This window comes from Tupaia chinensis, unplaced genomic scaffold (assembly GCF_000334495.1).
Source record: "Tupaia chinensis unplaced genomic scaffold, TupChi_1.0 Scaffold000320_1, whole genome shotgun sequence".
Classification (NCBI taxonomy): domain Eukaryota; kingdom Metazoa; phylum Chordata; class Mammalia; order Scandentia; family Tupaiidae; genus Tupaia; species Tupaia belangeri.
The window spans coordinates 6,460,922-6,469,609 of NW_006159813.1; the positions used below are offsets into that span (position 1 = coordinate 6,460,922).

General features: G+C 40.6%; 1 protein-coding gene and 1 pseudogene across 1 annotated transcript in view; one reads left to right on the forward strand and one right to left on the reverse strand.

Moving 5' to 3' along the window:
* The window catches only part of MED13L (mediator complex subunit 13L), a 296,775-nt gene that overhangs the window by 213,272 nt on the left and 74,815 nt on the right, over nt 1-8,688 (forward strand). The gene's annotated exons all lie outside the window — the stretch shown is intronic.
* On the reverse strand, nt 8,325-8,536 carry LOC102484321 (short transmembrane mitochondrial protein 1-like; annotated as a pseudogene).

The following is an 8,688-nucleotide window of genomic DNA, read 5'->3' on the forward strand; positions in this document are numbered from 1 at the left end:
ATTATTATTATTATTATTATTATTATTATTATTTAAGAGAGATTTTTGTTGTAAGGCCACGTGCACTTGCCAGAGAGACAGAAAGCGAGAAATCACCCCCCAGGGGGCATAGCCACGCCATAGTCCCTTCTCCATTTTCCTCTTGGAATCATGGGCATGCACACACAGTACCCTGTGTGAGTTTCAGACCACTGGGTCTGGGAATCAGTCTGTGGTGGAGTCCAGCGACATAACTAGTATGCCATCTGCTGGTCTGAGTTGATTCTTTAAAAAACAGGTGGCAAATGTAAATCTATTGGACAAACCTTGACCTTGCTGAGGTAGTGACATTTAAGGAAATGTGTAGGAACTGAGCAGGGAGGATGTCTGATGATGATGTCTGGGAGGAAGAGAGCTCCAGGCAGTGGGAAAGGTCAAGTTCCAGTTGTGATCACTTTGCCTTAAAAGTGGCTGGACTGGGTAGAGGAAGGCGGGAGAGCACAGTAGCACAGTGTCTGCAAGGTAACTGGGGTAGGTGTTGGGTGTTGGGGCTTCCTGGTTTTTGCCTCTGTACTTGAATGGAGAGCTCCTGGAGGATTGTTTCCTGAGTTCCCTGTTCTACTCCATTGACCTCTTTGTCCCTGAGCCCTTATTCCCCTGTCACAGTGGCTATGGTTTAATATGCTTTTATAGGTGGTGATGGTGGTAAGTTAAGTCTCCTGCCTGTTTTTGTTTTTTCAAAATTGCATCGGCTATTCTTGACTTGTTCTTCTTCATAAATTTTAGAATCAGCTTGTCAAAACACGACCTGGGGTATTGGCTAGAATTGTACGGATTTTGTAGATCAGTTAAGAGAAAGAATTGGAATCTTTGTGGTATTGAAATCGTTATCTAGTAAAATGATACATCTCTTAAAAAGTTTTTATCTTTTATTTTCCTCAAACACAACTATCAACTATAGCCAGGGGCAGCCTAAAATACCTTTTATTGGTTTGTTTTCTAAATACTTTACTGTTTTTATTGCTACAGCTAATAGGATATATATTTTTCCATTATATTGTCTAAGTGGTATGTAGGATCTTGTGTTTACAAATCTCATGAACTTTCTTTTACTCTTGTGTTCTTTCTGTTAGTCTGGGTATTGTCTACATAGAAAATCAAGAGAATTGGGCCAGCCAGTGTGGTGACTTTTTTTTTTTTTTTGGAGGGGTTTTCGTCATCCCCCAGGGGGGATGGTCACGCTGCAATCCCTTCTCCTCCATTCTCCTCTCGGGATCTTGGTTACGCCCGCACACGCGCCCAGCGTGAGTTTCGAGCCACCAGGTCCAGGACACGAACCGCGGTCGACTACGTGGGAGTCCAGCGACATAGCCATTATGCTAACTGCTGGTTCCCCAGTGTGGTGATTAAGATAGCTGGATCCCACATGGTCCACCTTGTGGTTTGAGTACCAAACATGGCAGCTTGAGACACAGCTGGGCATATATGCATGTGAGGGTGCCCAAAATCCTGAAAGGAGGGAGAAATGGAGGAGAAGGGATTGTGGCTTGTCTATTCCCCATGGGGGTACTTTCTCTCGCCCTCTCTCCCTTTCCCTCTCCCACATCTCTAGCCAGCATGTGTGCTCTCTGGAAAAATTGAAAAAAAAAAAAAAGAGAGAGAGAGAATTATATTATCTACAAGGAAAAATAATATTACCTCTTCCTTTCATATTTTTACCACTTATTTTCTTGTTATTGCATTTAGTTGGCCATCTAGCATAGTGCGATGTGGAAGGGCAGACATTCTTGTCTTGCTCCTTTTTTGAAATGATAACATATACATGAGAGAGAGAGAGAGAGAGAGAGAGAGAGAGAGAAGCACCGGTGATGGTCTCAGTACAGGGCTATCATTTTGCCCTAGCCTTCTAGCTCCTCAGGATCGTGGGTGCCCCATGTGTGCTTGGTGTGTTTTTAGGCCAGCCCTGATACCTGCACCTGTAGTCAGCCATGTGGCTTCCAGCCTTGCAGAGTGGTGCGTCTCTGCTGCACCATCGCAATTAGGCTATCTTGCTGGTTTTTTTTCGTTTGTTTGTTTTTAGTTTTGCTGTAGGGCCCGTGTACTCACCAGGCAGAGTGTTGGGAGGGAGTGGGGAGTGAGGAAGGGAGTCAGAAATCATTCCCTGGGGATGGCTAGCCACAATCCATTCTCCTCTCAGGATTTTGGACAGTGTGTTTTTTAAGGCACTGATTCTGGTGGTCTGACTGTGCAGCCGGCCATGTGGGTTCCAGCTGCCTTAACTCTATGCCATCTGCTGGCTCACTTGCTCCATTTTTTAGGAAGAAGATTCTTTAACACTTTTAAAGCCAGGTCATTGCTTTTTACTAATTGTTACTTCCTTTCAACACCCAGTTTCCTAAAAGTGATTTTTGTCCAAGGGTACTTGTGCTTGCCTAAGAGGGAAAGTGAGAGAGCACCTTCCTTTGGGGAATGGTCACACTGCAATCCCTTCTCCACTTTCTCCCGCTTTTTGGATTCTAGGCACAAGTGTGCATGCACCCTGTGTGTTTCTCAAGCCAACAGGTCCAGGACACAGACCATGCAGCTGGTCTTACCTAACATCATGCCACAGGTTAAGACTCCTGTTTTTTAAAAAGTATTCTTGAATTTTGCCCTGAAATTCAGTGTATGCTTTTTTTCTGTATCTATTAAGATATATTCTCTAATTTTCTTCATGTGTTAGTTCATTGTATTACACTCATAGATTTGCTGATATTAATCTGTTGAATCTTTGTTTAGTTAAAAAGATTGATTCTTGAAAATGTGGTTAAAACCTTGGGAACCAGCCGTTAGCGTAATGGCTATGTCGCTGGACTCCCACGTAGTCGACTGCGGTTCGCGTCCTGGACCTGGTGGCTTAAAACTCACACCAGGCGTGTGTGCGTGCGTGCCCAAGATCCCAAGAGGAGAATGGAGGAGAAGGGATTGTGGCGTGGCCATCCCCCTTGGGGGGTGATTTCTCGCTTTCTGTCTCTCTTTCTCTGTCTGGTGAGCGCACGTGCCCTGTAGCAAAAACCTCTCCAAAAAAAAAAAATGTAGTTAAAACCTTGTAGGATGGTATTGAGGTGGGTGGATGAATTTTTTTTAAAGTTATTCAGCACATTTTAAAATTCTTTTGTTTTAAATAGAAACCCATTTCATTTGTTTCAGATTTATTAACATATAACTACTTATAGCATTTTTATCATGAAAAGCATTTTTTACTACGTTCGTATTTTTTCCTCATTCTTTGTTCCCAGAATTGTTTTTTAGCTTTCCTCTGACTTGTGCAGACCATTTCCATCCATTTCTCTCTCACATCAGTCTTAACCTGCTTTGTCGTCTTTTAGTCTGCTAAAAAAACAAGTTTATCCTTTCCATTGTTTTTACTTCATTGCATTTTTTCTTCATTATTTTCATCTTTCTGTTTAATTGTGTTTACTCTGTTTTTTATCAGCTTATTAATTTTAATTCTCATTTTGGTTAAGAATTTTTTCTAGGCATATAAGGATGTAAGTTACCCTTTAAGTACTATTTCTCTGAGATTTTGACATGTATTACTTTTGTCATTCCATTTTAAATATTTTGTGATTTCCTTTGTGATTCCCTCTGTCACCCATGGTTTGTTTAGGAAGTACATGTTCTAAGTTTTCGAACAGAAAGATTTTATTTTAAAGTGCTGATTTCTAACTAAATTGTATGGTTGTTAAAGACTATAATGCGCACGATATCATCAATTCTATTTTTTGAGAGATTTTTGCTATAGGGCCCATAAGCTAGCCAGAGAGAAACAGAGAAACAGAAAGCAGAAAAAATCACCCCCCAGTGGGGATGGCCACACCGCGATTCCGTCTCCTCCATTCTCCTCTCAGGATCTTAGGCACACAAGCACCTGGTATGAGTTTTAAGTTGCTGAGTCTGGGACTCGAACCATGATCAACTACTTGGGAGTCCAGCGATGTAACCATTATGCCATCTTCTGGTCCTGATATCATCAGTTCTTTGAAATTTAAATTTAAGCCTTGTCTTGTGTCCTATTACTCATTCAATTTTTGCATATTTTCTTTGCGTTCTGAGAATATGTTTCCTATTTTTAGAAAGCCAACATGTATGCTCAAGTTTATAGGGTTTTGTTACCTCTTTGTGTTTTTTTCTTGGGAGAGAGTTTTACTATAGGGCATGTGCGCTTGCCCGAGAGAGAGAGAGAGAGAGAGAAAGCAAGAAATCACCCCCAGCCATAATGGTATGACCATGCTGCAATCCCTTCTCCCCCATTCTCCTTTCAGGCTCTTGGGCATGCACACACTTGCGCCTGGCGTGAGTTTCAAGCTACCAGGTCCAGGACTTGAATTGTGATTGGCCATGTGGGAGTCTAGCACCTTAACCACTATACCATTTGCTCACCCCTTGTTATCTCTCTCTTTGTATTCTTAGAAATTTGCTATTCTATTAAATATGAGTAAAGGTATTTTAAAATTTTTATTGATTTTTAGATTTGTCAGTTTTCCCTTGTAATCCTGCCGGTTATTTTCTTTATATAGTTCTAAATTGTATTGATTCTCCTGTTACTATGTAACAATGAACTTAAGTTTTAAAAATGTCTTGGGTTTTATTTATTTTTGTTACTATTTTTTATTTTGCCTAAGGATGTGTATATATGCATGCACAAGAGAGAACAAATGGGAAAGTGATAAAGCACTCTCGTGGGGTGTAATGTTGTAATCCCTTCTCATCCATCTCTGCCTTCTGTCAGGATTTTGGACACGCCTGTGCATATGCCCAGTATGCTTTTCCTAGCTGCTGGGTCCAGGACTTAAGGGTGGTTGCCCAGGTGGGAATCAACCACTTTAACTGCCAGGCCATACACAGGCTGGCCCTGTTTCTTGCTATATCTAGTACTTCTTAAAATTTTTGCTTTAGGGTAGATGTGTTCTCTGGAGAGAGAAAGAGGGAGGAAAAGTAAAAAGTCACTCCCATAGCAGGGATGGCCACACTGCATTCCCTTCTCCATTGCCTCTTGGGATTTGGGGCTTGCATGCACATGTGCCCAGTGTGTTTTTCAAGCTGCAAGGTCTAGGACTTGAACCATGCAGTCTGCCATATGGGACCTAGCCACTTTCACCTCTGTGCCACCTAGCTGCTATTTGTGTGTATATATATATATTTTTTTTTAAAGGAATCATTTGGCATGTCATGTTATCCCTTTCTTTTTTATTCCTTTGATTTGGTTTTACTTTGCATAATTTTTGTGAGCAGTTTATAAGTTATTTAAGTTAGTTTTTTAGCCATTTTTATCATCTTTGTGGTTTTGATAGGTTTCGTTTGTTCGATGCTCTCATCGTTCCATTGTCATCTTATGCCAGTTTTCTTTTTCACAAGGATGTAACCCCATTGTATTCTAAAAATGTCCTAAAACATGCCAAACTCACAACTCTATACCTTTGCGCATATAATCTTCTCTTCTTTGTAATAATCTTTGCCACTTTTCTCTTATGATTCAAGTTCCAGCTTAAATGCCTCCCTCCTACTGTTATTTTTCAGATAAACTTTTCCGTTTGGTCCCTTCCTAACATGGACCTCCCTCACATAATTGTCTATCTCAGTACCTTGTTTGTTTGCTTTTGTCTTAGAAAAGTTTCTCATTTTTACCTATTTGTGGATTATTTAGTTATGATATTAGTATTGCTATTACTGTTATTTTGACCATCTTGTGTATGTGTTGGTTATTTGACATTAGTCAGTAGAGGGAGAAAGTGGGTTGATTCAACCAAGAGAAGGAGGCATTTTAGGTTTAAAAGACAGGTCATTTATGAGCGGGAGAGAATGAGTGTTATAGAACATTTATAGAGAAAAAAGAATACCTAGGATCCTAGGGAAGGGTGAAAGAAGTTTAACTGCAGAGGTGTTTAAGGTGAGAAAGAGGTTAAATAAAGAATTACCTGACTCTCACCATATTTACTGAGCAAAGAGTTGAAAATAAACAAGTTAAAAGACATGGAATACTTGTCCAATGAAGTGCCCTAAGAAAACAGGGGTGAAGCACCAATTTTAATTTGAGCAAATTTGCAATATTTTTGGTCCTTCATATTTATTTAAAAGTATATACTGGTCTGCAGCAGTGGGGGAGTTGGTGGATTGGTTCAGGGATGATCTAAGTCACATAGTGTGCGATCATGTTGACGAGTGAAGCTCTGCACAGGAGTGAAAGCAGCCTTGACCTAGGAGAGAAAGCCTTGGGGTGCTGTAAACACTGTGCTAAGGGCGGGACTGGGCTTTCCCTTCGCCTGTGCTTGGAACTAGTGGCAACCTTGGGCACATTTATGCCTTTCCCCTGAATTAAAGAGAGATCGAGTATGATCATCTCTAAAGTCTCTTTCAATTGTCAAGTAATAAGATATGAATTAGATAGAGTCGAGTAATTAAAGGTTAGGTAAAGTGGGTGATGGAGGAGACAAGGCAAGAATAGATATGGAGCTTGTAATAAAGATTTCCCTAATGCTAAAATAACACTGCGTAACTCTCTTGTGTTTGTAGTCAGTGTTCATTTACAATTCTGATTACATTTTGCTTCTATATTATAAAAGAACAGTTGGTAAGGATGTAAGTGAATATTTGCACTTATATATGAGTTAGCTAGTGGAAAGAAAACACTGAAGTTCCAGTCTGATTGTGGTTGTGTCTTTAAGAATGTCACTGTGGGGCCAGCCATTGGTGTGGTGATTGAGGCAGCTGGATCCCACATGGCTGACATGGTTCAAGACCTGGACCTGGTGGTTTGGAAACCATGCCAGTTTGTGTGTGTGCGTGTACCCAAAATCCGAAGAGATGAATGTAAGGGATGGTGGTGTGGCCATCCCCACTTGAGAGAATTTTCTCTGTCCCCACTCTGCCCTTCTCTGGCTCTCCGGTGAGTACATACACCCTGTAGCATATAAACAACCAGAAAGTCACTGTTTTTAGCCCTGTTTTCTCATCTGTAAAGTGATGGAAGTTGAACTTTCTACAGAAATGCTAAAGTTTCTCTTTTAGCCTGATCTGTCAAAAGTATGATAGTTTAATCTGCATTTTGTGAAGGTATTTGCCATAACCCTTTAAATTTACTCAGTAAACTAGAAATAGCACTAATCAGTGGGTAACAACGCTGGCAAATCTGTAACTTGGGAGTTATCTGAGGAGATGACATGGGCTCGGTTCAGTGTAGTCTTTACCATCACTTTTAGCAATGCCCCGGGTAACATTATTGATGGCGTTCTGATCAAATTACCATTCTGTTGGATAATAGGAGCGAGATCAGCGATAATCTCAGCAGGCTTTGACTGAGAGCCAGACATGCCACCGTGAGGCGTCATGAACTCTTCTAGCACACTCCCCTCAGAGGGCCACAGGCACGCTGCTCGTGATTGGGGGCAGGGGTTTCCTCCCACCTCGCCACCTTCGCTTTCTGTAGCTTCACAAAGAAGAAAAAGGGGGCAAACCAGAATTGTGAGGTCTCTCTTTCACCCCTACTCATGCCATCACATTCCCCAGAGGCAATCAAACATTACTAGGTTTTTAAGATACATTTTCCAGAAAAACATTGTCAGCGCAAGCAAATCGTGTGTGTCTGTATTTTCTCTCCCTTTCCCCATTTTATACAACTGAGAATATATAAGGGGTTTTTGGAAAATTCATGGAAAATGCATACTATGAAAAAAAGGATTTCTTTTTTTTTTGCACTAAAATAAACTTTTACTTTAATTCCATTTTTCCATGAATGCTGTTATGTATCTTTTCTTTTCTTTTCTTTTCTTTTCTTTTCTTTTCTTTTCTTTTCTTTTCTTTTCTTTTCTTTTCTTTTCTTTTCTTTTCTTTTCTTTTCTTTTCTTTTCTTTTCTTTTCTTTTCTTTTCTTTTCTTTTCTTTTCTTTTCTTTCCTTTCCTTTCCTTTCCTTTCCTTTCGACTTCTAGATACTAATTTTAATTACTCTGAAATGACAGAATTTAGTACCAAATGTTTAAAGCACCCATTATAACTACTAACTGTGAGTCAGCATTATTTATAGCTGATTGGCTATTGAAAAAGTCATCACTTTTTCTTTTTGACAAAAGATAGTAGAAATCCCAAAGAATAAGGGAAAGATCATGAATCAAAGGTCTTATTTACTAATCTGGCACCATAATTCCAGTTTCAGAACCTCCCAAGCATCTGGAAAGAGAATATAGAAAGAGGTGAAGATGTTGTAAATGTAAAGATAGTTCTTAACTGTGACCCCATTTTTGCTTTGAGACAATACAGGGTCTAGCAGAGAAGGAAATCATTGAGACTGGAGGTGAAAACAAAAGCTTTTGGTTTGGATGGTAAAGAAGGCCTCAAGAGTAGTAGCTTCAGTGTATCCAGAGGGAGTGCTAGGGTCGGCCTCATGAACTAGGGGGTTTCTTCTTGGCATCCAAGTCCTCCTTAATATCTTCAGGCTTTTTACCAGGTTTGGTATGTCACAGTTCTGAGCCAGATACATTCCGGCCACATTATCCAATGGAAATCCAAGCAGGAACTGGAGCATGATATCAGCGAGGATGGTGACTGCAGCTCCACAGGCTGGTAGGAGCCTGCTTCCCCTGGCACAAGGGGTGGAACCTCCCCTGGCTCTTTTTTTTTTTTTTTTTTTTTGGAGGGGGTTTTGCTAAAGGGGGCGGGCGCGCGCCAGCCGGACCT